The 24,608-nt window shown below is 30.2% G+C and overlaps 1 non-coding gene across 1 annotated transcript; it reads right to left on the reverse strand.

The window, feature by feature from the left end:
• Positions 1 to 16,147: 16,147 nt before the first annotated feature.
• TRNAI-UAU lies at positions 16,148 to 16,221 on the reverse strand. Its single transcript has one exon. It is a non-coding gene; the product is annotated as a tRNA-Ile (tRNA).
• Positions 16,222 to 24,608: the final 8,387 nt, after the last annotated feature.

Consider the following 24,608-nt stretch of genomic DNA (forward strand, 5'->3'; position numbering starts at 1 on the left):
ATCAACCAGACGTCCAAACTTCGGTTCAACAAGTTGTTGATAGTTCGGACGTCGTGGAACCAACTAATCCGATATCTAATCCTATTGGATCAAACTTCAGATGGAACAGAAATCATCCACCATAATTGATAATTGATAATCCTAATTCTCCTCATATGACAAAACGTTAATTGTTGGATGAAATGACTAACTCCGCATTTATTTCTCAAATTGAGCCTAAGAAAATTTGTGAAGCTGTTTTTGGTCTAAATTGGATCAATGCCATGCAAGAGAAGTTAAACTAATTTGTGAGAAATAAAGTGTGGCATCTAACTCTAAGGCCGACTGATCAATCAGTTATTGGAACTAGATGTGTTTTTCGAAACAAGCTTAGTGAAGATGGCTTAGTTATAAGAAACAAAGCCCAGTTGGTTGCTCCAAGGTATAGACATGAGGAAGGAATTGACTTTGAAGAGTCATTTGCTCCTGTGGCCAGATTTGAGGTAATTAGAATTTTCTTATCTTATGTATCTTTTAAGAATTTCAAGGTTTTTCAAATGGATGTGAAAAGTGCATTTCCAAATGGTAAATTAAATGAAGATGTTTATGTTGAACAACCTCCTAGTTTTCTAGATCATACTTTACCAAATCATGTTTTTAAACTTGACAAAGCTTTATATGGTTTGAAATAAGCTCCAAGAGAGTGGTATGATACTTTGACTAAGTTTTTGTTTGATCATGATTTCATTATTGGCTCAGTTGACAAAACATTATTCAGATTTGTTAAAGACTCTCATACCTGCTAGTTCAAGTATATGATGATGATATTATATTTGGGTCAAATAACCCCAAATTGTGTGAGAAATTTGCCAAGCTGATGCATGACAGATTCGAGATGAGCATGATGAGAAAATTAACCTTCTTCCTCTGTCTTCAAGTTTGTCAACTTGAAACTGGGACCCTCATCAACAAAGCCAAATACACCAAAGAATTGTGAAAGAAGTTTGGAATTGAAAGTTGCTCGACTGCAGCCACTCCAATGAGTTCTTCCAGCAAGTTAGACAAAGATGAAGATGGAAAAAACGTTGACATCATTGCCTATAGAGGACTCATCGGCTCTTTGCTCTATCTTACTGCCATCCGGACCGACATTCAGTTTGCTATAGGTGTCTGTGGAAGATTCTAGGCTAATCCCAAACTATCTCACTTTATTGCTGCTAAGCGTATTTTGAAATGTTTAAAGAGGACTCAAAATGTGGGATTGTGGTATCCAAAGGATTCCAGTTTCAATCTAAAGAGATTTTCAGATGCAGGTTGCAAGATTGATCGAAAAAACACCAGTGGAACTTGCCAGTTTCTTGGCGATCATTTGATCTCTTGGTTCAGAAAGAAGCAGACGTCGATTGCTACGTCTACAGCTGAAGCCAAATATCTTGTAGTAGGAAGCTGTTGTTCTTAACTCTTGTGGATTCAACAACAATTAAGGGATTATGGAATTGAAGCAGAAGAATATCCAATTTTCTACGACAACACAAGTGCAATTGCTATCACCTACAATACAGTTCTTCATTCTCTGACAAAGTATATTGAAATCAGACATCATTTCATTCGAGAGCATGTTAGTCAGAAGCATATCTGCCTTGAATATGTGCCAATAGATCAACAAATTGCAGACGTGTTCACGAAGCCACTACCCAAGAATAAGTTTTCTTACTTTAGAAATATTTTAGGGCTTGTTGATCTTGACTGATTTATTTAAACTGATCATGCATAAATTGAGGGGGAACAAGTTGTTTAAATGTAACTAGACAGACTTCTGTAGACAGAGGTCTCAATCTATCTGATGGATCAATAGTTTAAGGAATGCATATACTTAGACGTATACTTGCTTAAGAAGTCTGTGTTTCCAGGTTGGAATGTCTTGGCTTAAAACCTATGTGGTTAGACGTCGAAGTCTAACAGATGTTTAGATGTTTATAAGACTAGCATAGATAGACGTTAACGTCTAACTAGACACACGTCTAACACGTGTTGTTCATGCGTAATTAGATGCCTGAAGTCTAATAGACTATTGGATGTCTGGAAGACATGCGTGATTAGACGTCGACGTCTAATAGACGCCTATCCAATTTAGATGCATCGAATGTAGACAGTAAGTTAAAACGTCTAACTACGTGTGTACTTGGACTGTTTATCTTCAGGCTAGTTGAACAACTGTCCAATACTACATTAAATGTCTATGTATTATTCCTGCCAAAAATCAAAAAGTCATTTCTTCAATAACTTGAAAACATGTGTCTATCAATGTTAAAAGAATGACTAAAATCTCTGATGATCCTTTACTACACGTATTGCATTAATGACAAACTTTCATGATTATTCTTAAATGTTGCTTATCTTAAATGATGCATCTCCTGGGAACATGTTTTTATGTTTTTGACGGTTTATATAATCATTACGTTTAATAATCAAACGTCAGTTTTCTTCTATAAAAGAACAGTAACATTCAAGGGTTTGAATATCTATCTTAGTGCTCTCTCTCTAAGAAACCCTCTCGTGCCTCTTAATATTCTGAATCCCTAAGTTCTTGTTTCAACTTATCGAAATGGGTTCTTTAGAGCCATCTACTATTCAGATAGACTTCGATTTAGTGTCTACCGTAATCATTCCTGAAATGGTTACGATATTTGAATCCTTAAAAGCTTCGGCCCTTGAAAAATTTCTCAAGGCTTCTGTCATTATGTACGAACCCGAGGTTCGTGAGTTCTTCAAGAATGGAGGTTTATACGACAACATGATTGTCGTAGACAAGATTTTTGATCACATTGCCTCCTTCACTAAAGACTCATTCGCTCGTTTCTTCAACCTTCCTACAGAGGGACTATCTAAGTTCCCGTCATCCTTTGAAGAAGTCTTATCAGAAATGAGGCTTGTCTTTTCTGACACCTATCGTGATGAGATTCTTGTTCCTGTTGAAACGCACGGACATAAGTCCGCTCTAAAAGTTGAGTTCTCCCTGCTCAACGATATCATTTCCAAGTCCCTTCCGGCCAAGGGCTTCTCTAATTCTTACTCGAAGATGGTCTTCGGGATGAAGATTGCTATCACTAAGGGGACAACAATCAACTAGTCAAGGATCATTTTTAAAAACTTGATATAAATGCTCTCTCTTGAAAGGAGGACGCCTGGGTAAGCTGCCCCGCTCAACATGTTGCTTCCTACTCTTCTCTCAAGTGTTGGGGGACCTGGAATCCTCATCAAATGTTCCAGAGTCTTGACATATCAAAATTTATTGACTACGATCTTAGAGTTAGAAAGCTTAAGCTCAAGAAAAGAAGTTGGGAGATTCTTCTGGCCGAAAGTGATCGATAGGAATCCATCTCCCAGTGATGTTAAAAAGGGGGAAAGTAAAAGAAGTGACATTAGGCCCAAGGGGAACTAAGAATAAAAAGGGATAAGAAAAGAGCCCAATCTTTTTGTTCTTGGGAAATTGTTGCTTATATTGTTTATTTACCCAAATATTTTGAATGAATATATGATATTATGTTACTGCTTCGCTGTTTATCGGTTGTGTCTATTCATTTTAATCTTTTATTTAAGTTTTAACATCATCAAAAAGAGGGAAACTGTTGGGTCAAATTATTTTGATTAAAATAATTAAGATAATAAGTCTATTATATGCCAACTTTATTTTGATGATATGTGATTAAAACTTAACTGTGATTAAAACTTAATCGTGATTAAAATTTAAATATGAATGAAGCTAAGCTGTCTAATTATTTATGTGCAGGTGTATCAGACTTTGCTAACTTAGACGCGATCTAAGCAGACTTATTAGACGTGTAACGTAGTTAGACGTACAATGTAACAGATACGTAGTTAGACGTTGCAGTCTAACATATACGTAGTTAGATGTTGGCGTCTAACTCCTTTAGACAAGTCTGAAGTGGTACATAGTTAGATGTTGCAGTCTAACAGATACGTAGTTAAACGTTGCAGTCTAACAAATACGTAGTTAGATGGTGCGGTCTAACAGATACATAGTTAGACGTTGTAGTCTAACAGATACGTAGTTAAACGTGTAGTCTAACAGATACATAGTTAGACGTTCAGTCTCACAGATACGTAGTTAAACGCTCAGTCTAACAGATACGTAGTTAGACGTTGGCGTTTAACTCTATCAGACAAGTCTAAAGTGGTACGTAGTTAGACGTTGAAGTCTAACAGATACATAGTTATACGTTGCAGTCTAACTTCATTAGACGTGGTAGTCTAATGGGTAACGTAGTTAGACGTTGCAGTCTAACAAATACGTAGTTAGATGGTGCAGTCTAACATATACAAAGTTAGACGTTGTAGTCTAACAGATACGTAGTTAAACGTATAGTCTAACGGATACGTAGTTAGACGTTTAGTATCACAAATACGTAGTTAAACGTTCAGTCTAACAGATACGTAGTTAGATGTTGGCGTTTAACTCCTTCAGACGAGTCTAAAGTGGTACGTAGTTAGACGTTAAAGTCTAACAGATACGTAGTTATACGTTGCAGTCTAACTTCATTAGACGTGGTAGTCTAATGGGTAACGTAGTTAGACGTTGGCGTATAACTCCTTTAGACAAGTCTATAGGGATGCGTAGTTAGACGTTGATATCTAACCCCATTAGACGTATGGTCTAATGGAACACGCTATTAGATGTTGAAGTCTAATTTTATTAGACTAGGTAGTCTAATGGAGCACGTTTAATGCATCTCTTCAATAGCCGTCTGAAGTTATCATACATCTACCCACGATCAACTAGCTGTCTACTACTCTGCTCCACTCACTCCTGTATAGTCTAAAGACAGCTAATTGCATCCAATGAACGAACGTCACGTACGCAAATGTCCTTCCAACAGTTTGTTCAGTCCAAGACAATATCATAGAGGATATTCGGCGCACTACCTGTTCGGTACGGCCATGATCCATTTTGCTCAGAGTCTGTTGTACTATTGTCCTTTAGACGACCTTCCAATGGACGCTTGTCAATTGTCCATGAAGAAGATTCGACCATTGATGTCATTCTACTACAAATAGATGCTCAAGGACAACGACCGAATCACCAATTACTTTGCTCACTTTTACAATCTTACAACCTTACTCTTGCACTTACTGATTTCTATCTTCTTCCAAGTTCAAGAGAGATAGAATCAAAAATTGTCTAGCTGAAAGATTATTATTCTTAATATTGTAAATTGAACAGAGGGGGTTGTTCTGTTCAACAGAGTGTTAGCTAGATCAATAAATTGTATTTGATTCAAAGAGTTTAGTGAATCCTTCCGGTTATGGAAGAAGGAGGTGACGTAGGAGAGTTTGCTCTGAATATCCATAAACAATCTACTGTATTCTTTACTTTCAGTCTTTCATTGATTCAAAGCTTCAAATCCGACGAACACTTTCACCCTTGAAACTGTTTCAAGAGTTCGAAGGATTTGTGAAGAATAGAAACAGATTTTAACTTCTAATAGAGTTAAAATCGAATCGTTTATTGTGAGTTGTTATCAATAGTCAGACCCCAGTCTCTATTGGTATCACCGATCCTATCACCATTGATTCATATGTAGTCTCACTGAAACAATAAATACCACAGTTCAAAGTGCCAACGAAAGAATTTATCATTTTGCATTTTGCACTATTGTTAATCCCACAGACATTCCACGCTACAAATTTTCTAATCATTCAGATCAATTAATTAGAATACGCCTTATTAGGCTTTGAAACACGTTTTCCATCAATAATATTACCATTAGGAAAAATAATCTTCTTCATTTCACTTCGAAGATAAAAATATGGAAGTGGGGGAATCTCACGAATCTCTGGCCAAACCTCATTCTCACACCTCAAAACTTCTTGCACCAAAGATCTATTCTCATTCAAAATAACATTATGAGTCGAGAACTATGCGCAAACCTTCTCCTCAACATCATACTTAGGATCAGACTCAACAGATTCTTCCTCAGAAACCTCATGAATAACCATAGTTGGCTCGCCAATAGGATAAAGCAATTTGTTTGTGGTGACATTAGACGTACTAGAAAAGGGGGACCAAATCTCATCCTTAACCCTTTCAACATTCTCCAAGTTATCAATTAAATCTGAGATTGGATGTGAGACCGGGGAACCCTAACATGGTATGAGGCTAGATGTAAATCATTTCTCATAAGGGAACTAACGGGAGAACCATGGTTAATAGTCTCAGGCACGTGTATAAAAGGAAAAAAATGCTCGATATTTACCTCAACCGTGTGCATCTTAGACGAATACTCCATAACATTAACATGACCCTTATATGATGCAGGACACTCATGAGAATGATGAGTCGAATATAACGGTGGAATGATCTCGGATCCAACCTCATGACCGACCTTTTCGCCTAAACACATTGTGGCATCCCTGACATCTTAGGAATCAAGACGCAATACCCGCTTATTATCCTCCATAACGGTTAACCATTCAACATTAGTGAGCCCAGCCAAACGAATCCGATCCACATAGAAAGGAGTCACCACTAATTCCTTAACAAATGTTTCTAATGTCGCCGGACTCGTAGGATGAGCTGTCGATAAAGGTTCTATATTGGTATCATTGTTAGGATCAGAACAAGAACTAGTACTCGTCGTTATTAAAGTCTCAGTAGAGCGTTCTGGCCAAACCATAACCTACCAATTGTTAGGATTAGAACAAGAACTAGTATTCGTCGTTATTAAAATCTTAGTAGAGCGCTCTGGCCAAACCAAAACCTTACAATCATGTGTGTCGTTATCCACAAGAAGGACTTCCAAATATCCGGTGTTCGGCTCAAGAGGGGCCACAAGAATTCGGACCCATCCTTCATCGTTTCTACTTTGATAACTCTCATCACAATCAATAAATCCACCAAGATCATCCCCTTCTCTACGGAGAAGATTAGAGTTCTATAATAATGTAGACATTCCAAACAAACGAATCCAGATACCATTCTGAGTTGAACCTGGTTCAGACCTCCTATTGACGTAATTTGTTTCATACTCTTGTCTATTCATATCTACAACATTAGAAATGACATTCTTACCCTGCAATTTCTCGGTGACGATCGATCAACCATTAACAAATCGACGGAGTCTATCATCCACCAATGGAATTACACAATTTGCAATTGCCATTATAAATATTGTTTTGAACTCACACCATAAAATAATGTACCTTCCATGTGAATTATAGCCCGACCAAAATTCTCCTTTATTTGGACCGGAACTAAGTCACTCCTTCTTCCATGATGATGATCGAAGAGATTTGCGGATCAACTTCAAGTGATTATCATTCACTTCGATCAATCTCCTTTTTCCCATCTTACATTATGAAATAACCACAACTCTAGGACGATCTAATAAGATTTGAAATTTAAAATACTTACCACCGACCATTATCTTTTCTGTCCAGTCCAACCATATAATGCGCCTTCCTGAGCCAGCCTGTATTGCATATGATGGTGCATTGACGACATGAGAATCTGGCTGCGTGTAGCTAGGAACTGTGTTGGTGCGAACCGACATCTTCTCCACCTAGTATTTTCAGATTGGATGGGTTGAACGGCCCACCAAGTATTGACTCCACCTAGCTCTCATGAAATTTCTTGAAGTTTAGTTCTGTGTAAAGCTTGTTTTACAACAGCTTTCGTGTAAGACTTTCTTTACTTTACAACTATTGTAAAACAGCTCTCGTGTAAGGCTGACTTGCTTACTTTAGAGCTCGGGCTTAATTTATTTTATAGCTATTGTAAAGTAACTCTCATATAAGGCTTGCTTTACTTTAGAACTAACAACTCTCATGTAAGGCTTGCTTTACACGAGAACTATCTCTTTAGTAAATCGCAGTATAAAAATTAAAGCTAAATGGAACCAAACCCCATACCTCTAACATGTAAAGTAAGCACTCTATCATTTGAGCTACATTAATTTTTGTTATATTATTATAATGATAAGAATATATATGAAATGAACAATTTTTTTTATTCCAATGTGGGAGCCACGTGGGGAGTCACTAGGGGAATTGCTTCTCCAGGTCGCCCCCTATATCATTATTCATATATGATAGCATTTGGGATACCACACAGGTAAAGGGTAATGATGAAAAAAAGAGGAATGATAGAGCAGCGAAAGTAAGGACACGAATCCGACGTGGTCTGCCACATGTGTAGGAGAGAAAAATTATTTAGTATAAATTTAATCCCAAACACTAATGCTCAAATTATTTATTTCTCACAACTCTCTTAGGCAAAAATCTTCTCCCAATCCACAACCTTAGCTCATGTTATGTTTTTGATATCTATTTATACAAAATATTTATTTTATTTTTTATTTGTAAGATAATGAAGTTATTCATGTTTAATGTTTAGGAAACCAATAAAGACAACATCGTAGTAGATGAAGCTCAACCGCTCATTGAGCACGAAAAGTACCGATTACTTTGCCGAAAATAAATAAAGTCACACAAATGTTGGTATATGGTGTAAATGTTTGTAGAGATTTTTGGTTAGAACTAGTGAAAATGTGCATATTCGGGAGAAAATATTCATGTTCAGGATGTTTATGTCCCTAAAATGAACATTTTTGGGACAAAAATTTCCCGAAAATGTGCATGTTCGTGACGTTTATGTCCCGAAAATGTGCATGTTTGGGACGTTTATGTCTTGAACATGTTCATATTCGAGAAGTTTTTGTCCCGAATATGAACATTTTTGGGACATTTATGTCCTGATTATAAAAATGTCCCAAACAATTGTTCATATTGACATATTTTTACAATTACTCTTATTTTTAGTTCATAATAACCAATTTGGAATGACCTTTTCACAGAAAATTCCCAATATTAGAATGACATTTTCCTCCAAAAAAGAAATTTGCGATTTCTACACATCATATGCCCAATCAACTAAATTTAGTGTCAGCAAATTAGGGACAAAAAATGTAGGTGGTAAGCAGAAACACTTGAACATTAGTTGTGCCAAAAATTGTATGAAAGAATCACAGGTCAAAACTAAGTTTCAACTTAGACCTACAACTAAGACAAACTGTAAATCTAAGATTAATGTAGTTGTTCAGAATGAAAGGATTATAATAACAAGTGTATGTCTTGAGCACAATCATACATTAAATTATGAAAAACTATTTCAAATCAGATTCACTTAAATCAAATAACTTTATGAATTCTATCTTAAAAAATTATTTTATATTAATTGAAGTGTACATTAAGTATTAAATTTATTTTTTAAAAATCACCAATTTAACATATATATATATATTAAATATTTCTTATAAAATTTAATTTCAAATAAAATTAACCTAATGAATTCTTATTAAATTTTTATTAAATTAACCTAATGAATTAACCTATATTAATTGAGTTTATTTTTAAATATTAATTTAAGAGTTTCGGGTATTATAAAATTTAACTTCAAATAAAATAACCTAATGAATTCTCATTAATTGAATTTAATATTTAATATTAATTATGAAAACCAACCATGGTATTGTTATAATTAAACCAACCAGACTTTTCATCTTATTCTCTACCTAAATATTTTCTTCCTATAAATAATCTTAGATCAACAAAAATCCAATTAAAAAGAGAAGGTCCAATTGAAGAGAGAGTTCCTATAAATAATCTTATATCAGCAAATGTCCAATTGAAGAGAGAATGTCCAATTGAAGACATAATTCCTATAAATAATTTTAGATCAACAAATGTCCAATTGAAGTAAGAAGTTCCAATTGAAGAGAGAAGAGTGTGATATTTAGTTTCGACAAAAATAATTAAAAAGAGAAGGTCCAATTGAAGAGAGAGTTCCTATAAATAATCTTATATCAGCAAATGTCCAATTGAAGAGAGAGAATGTCCAATTGAATACATAATTCCTATAAATAATTTTAGATCAACAAATGTCCAATTGAAGTAAGAAGTTCCAATTGAATTGAAGAGAGAAGAGTGTTATATTTATTCTCCACCTATATATTTTCTTCCTATAAATAATCTTAGATCAACAAAAATCCAATTAAAAAGAGAAGGTCCAATTGAAGATAGAGTTCCTATAAATAATCTTATATCAGCAAATGTCCAATTGAAGAGAGAGAATGTCCAATTGAAGACATAATTCCTATAAATAATTTTTGATCAACAAATGTCCAATTGAAGTAAGAATTTTCAATTGAAGAGAGAAGAGTGTAATATTTAGTTTCGACGACAATTCGTTTCTTCTCAGGAATTTAATCTTTTCAAGTAGATGCAATAACATCTTACGCGTCATCAAGTATAATCCAAAGATATTTTCTCTCTCCTCTCTTCTACTCTCCTTTCTTCATTAAAATTTTTGCCTCACCATATATATATATATATTTCCTTACCATATATTATCTAAAAAATTATCTAGAGTTTATTATTAAATATTAATTCAAGATATAAACAATTTTTTTTTTATAAAAGTACCTAACTTTATAATTATATATATATATATAAACAATTTTTTTTTATAAATGCACATTCCTTTATAATTTTTATATTTATATATAATATTACATATTTGTTATATATATATATATATATATATATATATATATATATATATATATATATATATATAAACAATATTTTTGTTATAAATACACTTAGTCTCTATTTCAATTTTTTTAGGTAGAATATTTGACTCAAAATAATCTTTTAGCTATGTACAAGGAGCTAACATTTCTTAGCTCTTCTCAAAGATATTTTTTAAATTTAATGTGTCGGTATGTTGAATTTTGATATGATCATTAACCTTAGGTTGTGAGGTTTGAGGTCTATGAAGCTTGTGGAGGCCCTTCTTGTGAATTCTAAGTAGTTCTTCATATATTTAGTAGATATGTGTAGAATTCCATACTTGGAGGAATTGTAAATTTAAGGAGGTATAGGAAGAAGTTTCGCCTTATGCTCGTCTAAGGAACTGTTCGTCTGGTCCGGTTGAAGAGGAAAATTTGTACCCTCACCAATGAGGAACACTAGATGGCTAGGGATTTCAAAAATTTTCGCAAATCAAAAAATTAGATATGAAGATATTTCGCATGAGAACAAGACACTATCATTTTGGATGCTACCTCTAATGTTTTTTATTTTGCATAACTTTTTATGTGAAGCATTATAATTTAATGTCTATTTTATATATAATGAAATTAATATATATATATATAATTTTTATTTTAAGTGTTTGTTCTTGTAAACATTGTTAAAAGCATTTAAACATTATAGATTTGGTTTTTCATAATTTTAAGTTTCTTTTCTTTTTTTGTGGGGTTAATTTTTTATTTTTTTTTATTTTTTTTTGGGAATGTTTACATTTTTTTCTTTGGTTTATAATGATCATATATGTTTATAAAAAAATTGTTGTAGGTTCAACATTTAAGATATGTTAAATTGTTAACCAACAAATTCTTTTTATAAATCCATAAACATAAAGTTCAAGATTATTTTGATATATATATATATATATATATATATATATATAAATATAATTTATTTATAAATATTTTATAAATTTACTTATATTATGAAACAACTACTAATAATTAATTGTTTTATTATTTTTTCCTCTAATTATATATATATATATATATATATATATTATATTTTCTTTCATATAAGTATATTTTCTTTTATTAAATTAAATATTCTATAAAAAAAATTCGTTTATATTTCATAAAATTTACCTATATTATAAAAAAATATTAATAATTAATTTTATTTTTTATTTTTTCCACTTATTATATATATTATTTATTTTCTCTTCATATAAATATATTCTCTTTTATTAAATTAAATATTCTATAAAAATTTTGTTTATATTTTTCCATACAATGTACTTATCCTACTAGTTAGTGTGATGTTAGTTTATTCATTAATTAATAATAACTAGAGTAATTTTGCAATGCGATTAATCAAAGGATCATTAATATGCTAAAATTTCATTTATACTTTGCAAGTACAACGTAGGCGTATCTTACTAGTCTATATACATATAATGATGCTTAATTTTTAAAATATCTGGATTGTTAGGTCGAGAGCTGTGATTAATTTGGATATATATGTCAGAGTAAATGAATATTTGGGTCGGATTGTGAGTTGACTCGCTCATAAACTTAAAACAGTTAAAAATTAAACTAAAAATGCTATAGATATGGTTCAAACTTGCAACATAACAAAACAAGTATTACTCTTTAACCAACTATGCTAATAACACTTTACATTTTAAATTCAACACTAAATCTGATGAATGCGGGACATTTTAACAATATAAGTTCAACTTTTTAACTAAATAATCTATATATATATATAATGCTGTTTAAATTTTAAAGTGTCCGGATTGTCGGATCGGGAGTTGTGGTTAATTTGGATATATATTTGAGAGTAAATGGATACTTGGGTCGGATTGTGGGTCGACCCGCTTATAAACTTAAAACGGTTAAAAATAAAATTAAAAATGTTATAGGTATAGTTTGAACTTGCAACCTAACAAAATAAGTAAAATCTTTTAACCAACTAGACTAATAACACTTTATATTTTAAATTCAACACCAAATTTGATGAATGCGGTGGTTCATCAATAGTTTTTAATCACTCATAATTCTCTTTTGACCTTTAATGATAGTCTTTACATTTTCTCTTTCATTCGTAGTATGGGAAAGAAGTGGACTCTAGATGTCAAACTAAATGAGTTGAGAAATCAAACTGTATTAATTGTTTTAGAGATCGTTCTACAATGTGAGAGTAAATGAATACTTGAGTCGGACTATGGGTTGACCCGCCCATAAACATAAAATGGTTAAAAATAAAATTAAAAATGCTATTATATTTTTACCGTAATATTTTTTTCACAGTTTTTTTATATTATTACTCGTGCAAATGCACAAAATACTTGCTAGTTTAATTAATTACTCATACACAAAAAGTTTTCTAAAATATCTCAAATATATTGTTTAAAACTCATTTCATAGTAATTTTGCAAAATAGATAATATAAGATGCACAAACTCCTTTAAATAAACACATGTGTTATGATTAGTTCTTGTAAATAAATAATTGATAGGTATAAAACATCATATCTAGGGGTGAGAAAAATTACCTATATTATAGACATATATCGAAAATACCATACTACAATATATCGAAAATACCAATTTTTAAGGTATACCAAAAAAGTTAAAGTATGGTACTGATATCGAAATTATTTATATAGTAAATGTGATTTTCAAAATTTTGGTATATCGAGTTATACCGAAGTAGTATTTATAATATATATATATATATATATATAATACTTATAAAGAAATAAATATATTTATTTATTTAAAGAAATATAATTTTTTAAAATCAAATATAAATATAATTATACTATAATATTATTCAATATATGTCATCTATAGACGATAAGATTGAAAAAAGATCCAACCAAACTTTCAATCTCTTAGAGCGGTAAAAATGAGTAAAACAAAGTACTCAATCTTTTCAATTATTGTCAATGATATTTTTGCAATCTCATCCTTAAGAGTTACTAGTGAGTCTGTTTTTAGCTTAGGTAAAATGATAATTAATCTTTTTAGGAGCAATTTGAGTCTTAAAATTGTGAAAGTATTGGTGTGCACAAATGATTGATTGAAATGAGATGAATTCAACTTAGTTAAAGATCATATATGTGATGAACATGAATTGTTCAATGAAAATGTATAAAATTAAAAAGAGCGAGAGATTTTTATTAATTTAACCTAAATACCAACGCTCTAACCAATTGAGCTACAAGACCATATATATAATTAAGTATCAAATATTTTTGTCATTGCCTATTGCACAAATACAAAGATTTCTCAATAAAATATATTATGTCGTCATCTATAATATCCTAATTGTCTCATGTATAATATATTTTTATTGGTAAAACGAAACTAAATCGTCTCATTTCTATATTTCATTGATTACTCACACAAAAAAGTTTTGTTTTAGAATACCTCAAATATTTCGTTTGAAACTCATTTCTGAGCAATTTTTGTCAAATAAATAATACACAAACCCCTTTGAATAGACACTAAGTGTAATGCTTAGTCCTTGTAAATGAATAAAATGTATTTTATTGTTTTCTCCCAATGGACAAGAACCTATCTATATTATATTTTTATTGGTAAAGCGAAGCTAAAAGTTTAAATGAGGCTAAAAAATATTTTCTTCTGTATATTATAACTTTCTCATCTCCATATTTTATTGATACACAAAATTATTATATTGTTAGGAAATAATTTAACGGTCGCTAACCGTCGTTATTAGTTTCGTAGCTAAAATATGGCAATGAGACAAATAACATCGCTATTTGGGTGGCTATATGAATTAAATACCGTGGATAAAGAGTGTACAAGAATTATTTACTATCGTTAAACAAAAACTACAAGAATTTAAAATCATTACTAATTGCTTTTTTTTATTCTATAAAATCTATTATTAATATGAATAAATATATTTCAAACATCCTTAATGAATTTTTCTAATAATAAAATTAGATAATTCCTATTACTAAAACAAAACATAACTTTTTCTATTATATACAAATATTTTTAAAACCTTATAAAGTAAAAATAAAATACATTTAATATAAGTTTGACCCTTTTAATATGTTCTCCACCAAATTTCTAAAAATCAATTTTACTATTATCATCCATGGTAATCAAATTAGTTATCTTGACAAAGAAGTGCCAAAGATTGAGATGATACAATCGTCACCCTATCATCAAAAGACTTTTGGATGTTTATCAAGAACCATGTTTTTGAAATAAATCGATAATTAAATCACATAACTAACCTTGGTAAATTTAATTAAAGTTCTATCTTTTAGATAAATTAGAGTATACATTCACCTCCATCCACTTTAGGACTGACAATGAGCTGAGGCAAGTTCAAACCAACTTGAGCCCGAGTTTAACTCGATTAAGTATTTATTAGTCCGACTCAAACTCGAGCAAATTTATAAATTTGAACTCGAGCTCGACTCGACTATTTACCTATAATCTTGACTCGACTCAAAAAATTTGAACAAAAATTAAATTTTAAAGCTCGAGGTGGAATTTAAACTAAAATTTATTTTTAAAACGAAAATATCAAACTTCCCTACCAATTCAAGGAAAGAAATAGTTCAGTAACTTATGTTTACTAATTCTCGATTGAAATAATATGAAAAAATGAAGCGACGAAAGATGGAAGAGTGTTCGTGAATAAGTGAGAAAAAATATGAAAATGGAAGAATGATTGTGAATAAGTGCGAAATTATAGAAAAGAAAAAATACAAACAAATATATGATATTATATTCTGTAGATTTATTTATGGAATATATCTACAGAATATATTATATTATATAAATAATATAATATATTATAACAATGATATATTAGGGAATTAGAGTTTCTATTTTTGAATTTTTGGGGTAATATGATATAATAATATAGGTCTAACATATAGACGTTGAACAAAGAGAATGAAAAAAATTTTGTTTTAGATTTTATGTTGTAATATGAAAATAAATAGAAATTATATTATATATTATCATGTTCAAAAAATCTCGACAAACCATCGAATAAATATTATATGAGCTCAAGCTCGGCTCGAATATTAAACTAGTCGGCTTGAGCTCGGTCAAAGTCAAACTCAAATCGAGCTTTGACAAAGTGACTTGGGAGCGACTCACGAGTAGCTTGTCTCATTTGCGGACCTACACCACCTCTACATTTTTTTTCGTACAATCATATAACACATGAGTTCTAGCTAGTTTCATTAAATACTCATACACAAAATGTTTTCTAAAATACCTCAAATATTTCGTTTAAAAAACTCATTTCCTATTAATTTTGTAGCTAGTTTCATTAAATACTCAAACTCATTTCCTATTAATTTTACAAAATATATAATAGAAGCTAGTTTCATTAAATACTCATACACAAAATGTTTTCTAAAATACCTCAAATATTTCGTTTAAAAAACTCATTTCCTATTAATTTTGTAGCTAGTTTCATTAAATACTCAAACTCATTTCCTATTAATTTTACAAAATATATAATAGAAGATACACAAACTCTTTTAAATAAAGTCATGGTCTAGGTGAGGCTCGAACTCACGACCTTCGGCTCATAAGACCAACGCTCTAACCAACTGAGCTACAAGACCATTTACATGAAGTTGAAGATAGGTATAAAATATTTGTGTCATTTCCTACCATACAAATACAAAGATTTCTCAATTAAAATAAAATCGTTATCTATAATATCCTAATTGCCTGATTTATTGGTAAAACGAAACTGAATGACCTAAATAAGACTAAAAAATAATGTCTTGTTGTATAATACAACTGTCCCATCTCGATATTTCATTCATTACTCACACATTAAAGTGTTTTTCTAGAATACCCCAATTCTTTTGTTTCAAACTCATTTCTCAGACATTTATATAAATAGATAATACACAACCCCTTTAAATAGACATAATTGTAATACTTAGTTCTTGTAAATGAATTAAATGTATTTTATCATTTTCTCCTAATGGACAAGATCCTATCTCTATTGTCTTTTTATTGGTAAAATGAATCTAAATGATTTAAATGAGGCTAAAAAATAATGTCTAGTATATATTACAACTTTCTCATCTCCATATTTCATTGATACTTATACACAAAAATACTGTAGAATGCCCCAAATAATTTGTTTGAATCTCATTTCCTAGTAATTTTTGTAAAATATAAAAGAGAAGATGCACAAACCTCATTAAATAGACACAATAAAATAAATGGTCTAAGTGAAGTGAGGCTTAAACTCAGGATTTTTGGATCATAAAACCAACGCTCTAACCAACTAAGCTACAAGAACATCTCTATGTTGTTGGAGATAAATATCAATCATTCGTGTCATTTCCTAAGACATAAATACAGAGATTTCTTAATGAAATGTATTTTGTCGTTATCTCCCAATGGACAAGATCTTGATAGTTTCATGTATATATTTTGGTCATTTGAAAAACTTCTATACCAAATTTCCAATGACAATATTTTATACTCAAAATTCATAATTTTCCAAACTATCAGGTCTCTCAAATTCTAACTATTTATAGAAAAATAACATATGTGCACATAAACGAGTCTTAAAATAGTTGTTCTGCACATTTTGTTAAAAATTATACTTGAAATTTATGATTTTCCGAACCAATCAATCTGAAGGTATAAGGTTACCTAAATTTTAAGTATTTTTAAGAAGAAACATTTGGACAAATTTCAAAATAGCAAACTAGGTCAGTTTTGACTTGGTTTTCTCGTTTTTGGTCTACTACTCTAATAATCAAGTACGGTCATCATACTAGGCCGGACAAATTTATTTTAATTTCTACGGTACAAAAATGAGTTTTCTATATAATGCTCATGTTGAACAGAGTTTGGATAAAAAAAAATTCTCATTTAGCTAAACATGTGTCCAAGTTTGATCAAATAGTTTAAATGTCTAAAGAGAGAAAGAAAAATACAACCTAGAGTAGTGTATTTCCCATCTTCATTTTTCTTACTTAGTTCCATGTGCTCTAGGAATCAAACGTAGCTTGAGTAAGATTCGTGCAAAGTATATGTAAGGAGCAACAACGCATGCAAGCATAATATCAACATATTTAAAGTATTGATTGATAGAGAAACCCGTTGCATTTTGATCCTATGAAGGATTAAAGCAAGATGTTCTTCATCCTTGCACTTTTGTGAATTCTTTTGAATAGATATCTTTGTAAGTAGAGACTCCGTAAACACCTACAAGACAGTGTTATTGGAAAGTTCTATTTTGAGTTTTGTGTTGGGATGAACCTGTTAAATAGTGCCACTCACTTGAGTAATTAATAATGAAATTGTGACCTTTAGGTCATAAGAATATTCTATATTTCATCAATGACACAATCTTGATGACTATGGTTTGCGTCGACAATGATGGCAAAAGATTTAGTCATATCGACTAGGATTCACATCACATTGTAAACATGGTTTTGATACCAATATTTTCTCATGTGATAGTAATGAAATCATGCATTTAGTAATAAGGCTTCAGCTTACTTGCAACCTTGAAGTTTCATGTTGTTGGAATGAAGATTTGCTAGTAATATTGAGTTTACACCTTGAGAATTTGTGAATAACTGCTAATTACCTTGGGTTTTCACATTTCCCAAGTAGTGAGGATCTGTTGGCAATAATGAGTTCTCATATCTATAAGATGATGAAAGACTACTAATAAAATTGAGTTCTCATGCCTACTAGATGACAAGAGACTACTAACAACACTAAGTTTTCATATTTATATGATAATGAGACACTACTGATGATACTTAGTTCTCATATCGACAAGGTGATGGGAGTCTGCTAATCTATATATATAATGATGCTTAATTTTTAAATTGTCCGGATTGCAGGGTCGAGAGCTGTGGTTAATTTGGATATATGTGAGAGTAAATTGATATTTGGGTCGGATTGTGGATTGACCCGCCCATAAACTTAAAACGGTTAAAAATAAAATTAAAAATGCTATAGGTATGGTTCGAACTTGCAACCTAACAAAACAAGTACAACCTTTTAATCAACTAGGCTAATAACACTTTATATTTTAAATTCAACCCAAAATTTGATAAACGCGTGACATTTTAACAATATAAATTCAACTTTTTAACTAACTAATCTATATATATATAATGATGCTTAATTTTTAAAGTGTCCGGATTGCCGGGTCGAGAGCTGTGGTTAATTTGGATATATGTGAGAGTAATGGATACTTGAGTCGGATTGTGGGTTGACCCGCCCATAAACTTAAAACGGTTAAAAATAAAATTAAAAATGCTATAGGTATGGTTTGAACTTGCAACCTAACAAAACAAGTACAGCATTTTAACCAACTAGGCTAATAACTCTTTATATTTTAAATTCAACCCAAAATTTGATAAACACGTGACATTTTAACAATATAAGTTCAACTTTTTAACTAACTAATCTATATATATATATATATATATATATAATGATGCTTAATTTTTAAATTGTCCGGATTGTCGGGTCGAGAGCTATGGTTAATTTGGATATATGTGAGAGTAAATGGATACTTGGATTGGGTTGTGGGTTGACCCGCCCATAAAATTTTTACCGTAATATTTTTTCACGGTTTTTTATATTATTACTCGTGCAAATGCACGGGATACAAGCTAGTAACACTAAGTTCTTATATCGGCGTGATGATGAGAGTCTGTTAATAAAACGAAGTTCTCATATATATAAGATGATGAGAGACTACCAATTAAACTGAGTTCTCATATCGATAAGATGATGAGATACCGTTGAAGACACTAAGTTCTCATATTGACATGATGATGAGAGACTATTGATAAAACTAAGTTCTCATGTAGATAAAATGATCATATATTGGTGGCGACACTAAGTTCTCATATCGATAAGATGATGAGAGACTATTGATAACACTGAGTTCTCATATTCACAAGATAATGAGAGACTACAAATAAAACTAAGTTCTCATATCAATAAGATAATGATAGATTGTTGATAAAACTAAGTTCTCATATCAATAAGATAATGAGAGATTGTTGATAAGACTGAGTTTTCATATCGATAAGATGATGAGATATTGTTGACGACACTAAGTTCTCATATCGAAAAGATGTTGAGAGACTACAAATAAAACTGAGTTCTCATATCGATAAAATAATGAGAGATTATTGATAAAACCGAGTTTTTATATCGATAAGATGATGACATACTATTGATGACACTAAGTTCTCATATCGATAAGATGATGAGAAATTGTTGATTACACTAAGTTTACATATTGATAAGATGATGAAAGACTACTAATAAAACTGAGCTCTCATATTGGCAAGATGATGAGAGACTATTGATAAAATAGAGTTCTCGTATCGATAAGATAATAAGAGACTATTGATAAAACTAAGTTCTCATATCAATAAGATAACGAGACAATAAGTTCTCAATAAGATGATAAGTGACCGGTGATAAGAATCTGATAGTTTATTTTAAAATGATTTATATATTAGGCCTAAGATCTATTTGATCTTCGTTGATAAGAAGAAAAATTAGTTAAAATGATAGGTCTATGTGGAAATGGTAATGGAAATGACATGGTTCTAAATCATTTTAAAATCAGGTTTCTATGATATTATGAATAATGTTTTTATAAAATGATTTTGATGTAATATTTAATTGAAATTATCATAGGGGCATTATTTTGAGTGATGTGAATATATATGCTAATTAAAATCTAAAAGAAACAAAGCAATAATAAACTATTGGTTCTATCTCTCTCTATCCTTTTGTCCTGATTGGGTTTGAACTGGGCCGTCTAGAGTTGAACTAAAAGCAAAGTCTCGTTTGATTGTTTCTTTTGTATATTTAATTAATTTTCAATAAAAAATGGTTTAATCAATCTTAAAAATTCCGGAAGAATATAATGATTAGAATTTATGTTTTATATCATATAAAACAAAAATATTTTGACATGGAATTATTTTGACATTTTTTTTATCATTAGGTCTAACTTGTTGTGTCATTGAATTTTGATACAGGTGAAAAGATTACAAGAAAATTTCTTGAGAGATCATGAAATTATTTTTGATATTTTGGTATAATAACTAAATATTTTTTTTTGATGTATTACATATTTTGGATACTTTTTCACAAGTGTAATTACTTAACAATGTGTTCAGTGCCCACACTTGTCCAAGTATCAAATATTTTTCTAATTGCATAATTGTTAATGAAATTGTCTAGCCGCATGAAATGGTTCCCTAGATTCAAGGTTAGAGCATATGTAAAATCCATAGACAAATGAATTTAGATTCAAATGATTTAATAAGATCAAAATTGTGTAAGCATACTTTACTCCCACTAAAATAGTGAGATTCTAAAAAACAGAGCTAAGTAAGTAGTCTCAATAGTGTTCGAGATGTAGAGCCAAATAATTAAAAATATCAAAAATATATGTTCTCCTTCTTATTTCACCACCCTTCATACATTCATAGAATATTATCACTCATCATAATTAAATAAATAAAAAAAGTGAAACAATTTCTAAGATTCATCCACAGGTAGGGCGAAACATAAGTCTTGACCAAATAGACCATCTTCGGACGGACAATTATGGTTCTTAGTACATAAACTAAGTAATTTAATTCTTTACCTCATCGTAATTGAACACTTGCATATATCTCTCCCATTTTCTTAATATTATAATTTAAATTAAGGGACGACATAATACACAAGTTTAACACTCGTGCATCTACTCTTTTAAATTTATAGGAAATTGATGAGGATCATACTTCTCTTAGACTCATTCACATTTTCTTAAATTCATATCTCGTATTCTGTTAGACATGTTTTAAAAAGAGAATGATCATCACAAATGAAGAAAAAGAAATAATCGAAGAACATGCAAACATTTTTTTGCTTCCGGAATGGCTCACCAAATGATTTATTTTGTAATTTAATTTTTAAATTTTGAGTATTGAAAAAAAAACAAAAAACAAAATCTATAGTTAACAAAAAGCTAAAAGTCGTTATCAATTATTTAAATATTAGTATATTGTCTTGATCACAAATAGAATTGTTTTTAAAATTGTTACAGTAAAAAAATTAAAGTAATTTTATTTTTATTTCATATTAAAAAGGTGATCCAACTAGAGAACAAATATTATGTGAGAATTTGATAAATAGGTAATATTTTGAGATAAAATTCAAATTAAAAAAAATCAGATAAACATTATTAGTTTTTATTTTTGCCCAAAGGAAAAACATATATAACAAATAAGGATGATGACAAAATATTTATATTTTCTTAGTTAATTTGTTAAATGAATTATAAATTAAAATTATATGTTAAAGAAAATTGAAAATTATTAAATTAATCTTACAATAAATAAGAATGATATATTTATTTAGAATTTGATTTTATATAATTGAGATAGTTGGTGCAATTGTGCTATTGCATACTTGTAAAAAAGAATAAATGGGTACTAGCACTTATAGTAACAAGTGCATGTGAATAGGAGAAAACCTTCACATTGACCATAATTGTTGCCTTCACTAATGCAAACATACATACAACCTTCATTCGAGGCACATATACCGTGGTAAGTTTTGCTCGTTTTTTTGCAAATATCCGCCTCTACTAACATTACTCCACTATTCTCCTCTGCATAAATAATAAATCAAAATTATTTCATTACAAATTTTATTATCACATTTTAAAAGTGTTTTATTAGAGAAATAATAAACTTTACACATTATAAAAAGAGCTAGCAATAATAAAAGACAAACTAATTTGTCCATGTTATTTTATAATAATATTAAGTTAACTTATTTGGGCGATATTTTTTGTTGATGAATATGATATAAGTTTATTACGGTGAGTATATTCAAGAATGAGAGATCTCTATTTAAAGCGAAGAGAATAAAATATTTTTAGAAGGTAAATATTTCAAATGATTATCCACATCTTACCAAATTTTACATACTTATCTTTAACATATTTGGATTCTAATAATATAAATTATATTATTTTTATTACTAAAATGTTAACATTTAAATTCACCCCATTCCAAAAATAATATTTCACATAATTATCTTTTAAATATTTAGATTCTAATAATATAAATATTTCTTATTATTAAAAGATTAAACATTTAGATTTTTCGAATCCAAAAAAGATTTTACTTATTAATTTTTTTTATATTTTGAAATAAAATATTTAAAAGATGTCATTTAGTTAATGATATTCTCATTAAATTAATTTATTTAATACTTTTCTTTTTATATATTTTTATTTCAAAAGAAAAAAAAAGTAAATATAAATACATAATATCTAAATTTAAATAAATAAATAACTTACATCTTTATATTAATTTAAATATATATATATATACTCATTTTTTATTCTCGATTTATAATTTTAAATAATTCCATCCTTTGAAATTATTTTCTAAATTTCTTTATGATTCATTGTACGGGATTAAAATAAATAATTAATTTAAAAAAGGTATCGTATAAACCGAATTCAAAAATAATTAAATTATGAAGTATTTAAATAAAATAAATATATAAATAAATCAATAAATTAAATTAACATTCAAATAAATAAATTAAAAAATATATATTTTGCTGGTATTAATGTTGATTTATCTATGTTGAAGGAATTAAAAAGAAATAATAAAGCAAAAAGTGAGAATCAAATCATAACTAACGAAAAGTCAAAAGTTCAAACCAACTGATGGGTAAAATGGTCTAACATAATTAATAACCAGTTCAATAGAAGCCTAGAGCTAATTTGAGGAAATAGTTTTTATTTTATTTTATTTGGGTTTATTTTAAAATTTTTGGTTAGGTAAAAATTAGAAAAAAATTAATTTTTAAAATTTGAAGACCTTAGAGGATATGATGTAGAGAGAAAATGATGGTTTAAAGATATGAAAAAATTATATGGTAATTTTGGTATTTAAATGATAAAATTATTTGATTTGATATAAGATGTTTGGGGTTTGGGAATAAAAACAAGATTTTATCCCAAAAATATTTTTATCAAACGAGTTTCTAAAGTATAAGCCTGGAGCAGGCGGAACCCACCTATACCTTTATCAAGACTCATGTCAATACCATTGACGGAATCCACGTGACAAGGAATCTATTAGAGTTTGTGGCCCGAATTCTTGTCGGGTCAGCGGGCTTTGCCCGCACTATATGGACCTGTAGTCTAAATGGGTTTGCCCCTTTTAATTTACATCATATTCTAGGGTTAGACAATATATAGAGATTGCGGCCGTCTTTTCTCTTGAACAGTTCATTACGTTGTCCACCAAAAAAAAAATTTGTATAATCTTTGTCATAGTGAAAACTTCTCTTCTGCCCGTGGTTTTTCACCCGTAAAGGGTTTTCCACGTAATTTTGGTGTTCGTTCTTCTTTATCGCTTTTATCCTTGTTTATTGTGGTTTGGATTCTAACAAATTGGTATCAGAGCCAAATTTGTTTGTTTTATTTTTTGGTCATGACCACGATGAAATACGACATTCCGCTGCTGGATCGTAACACCAGATTTGCGTTATGGCAAGTGAAGATGCGAGCTATTTTGGCACAGATGGATCTGGAAGATGCGCTATATTGCGCTGACAAGATGTCGTCTTCGTGGACTGATGAAGAGAAGCAACGAGCAGATCGTAAGGCTCTATCGCAGATTTATCTGCATCTGTCGAATCAGATTCTTCAAGACTATTTGAAGGAAAAAACAGCTGCTGCACTCTGGCTAAGATTGGAGCAATTATGTATGACGAAAACGCTGACTAACAAGCTACACTTGAAGCAACGCTTGTATTCCCAACGTATGTCTGACGGTACGTCTTTAGAAAATCACTTAACTGTTTTTAAAGAAATAGTCTCTGATTTGGAATCTATGGAGGTTAAGTACGATGAAGAAGATTTAGGGCTCATATTATTGTGTTCACTACCTCCTTCGTAAGCTAATTTTAGAGA

The sequence above is a fragment of the Impatiens glandulifera genome, chromosome 1 (genome assembly GCF_907164915.1).
Source record: "Impatiens glandulifera chromosome 1, dImpGla2.1, whole genome shotgun sequence".
Lineage (NCBI taxonomy): Eukaryota > Viridiplantae > Streptophyta > Magnoliopsida > Ericales > Balsaminaceae > Impatiens > Impatiens glandulifera.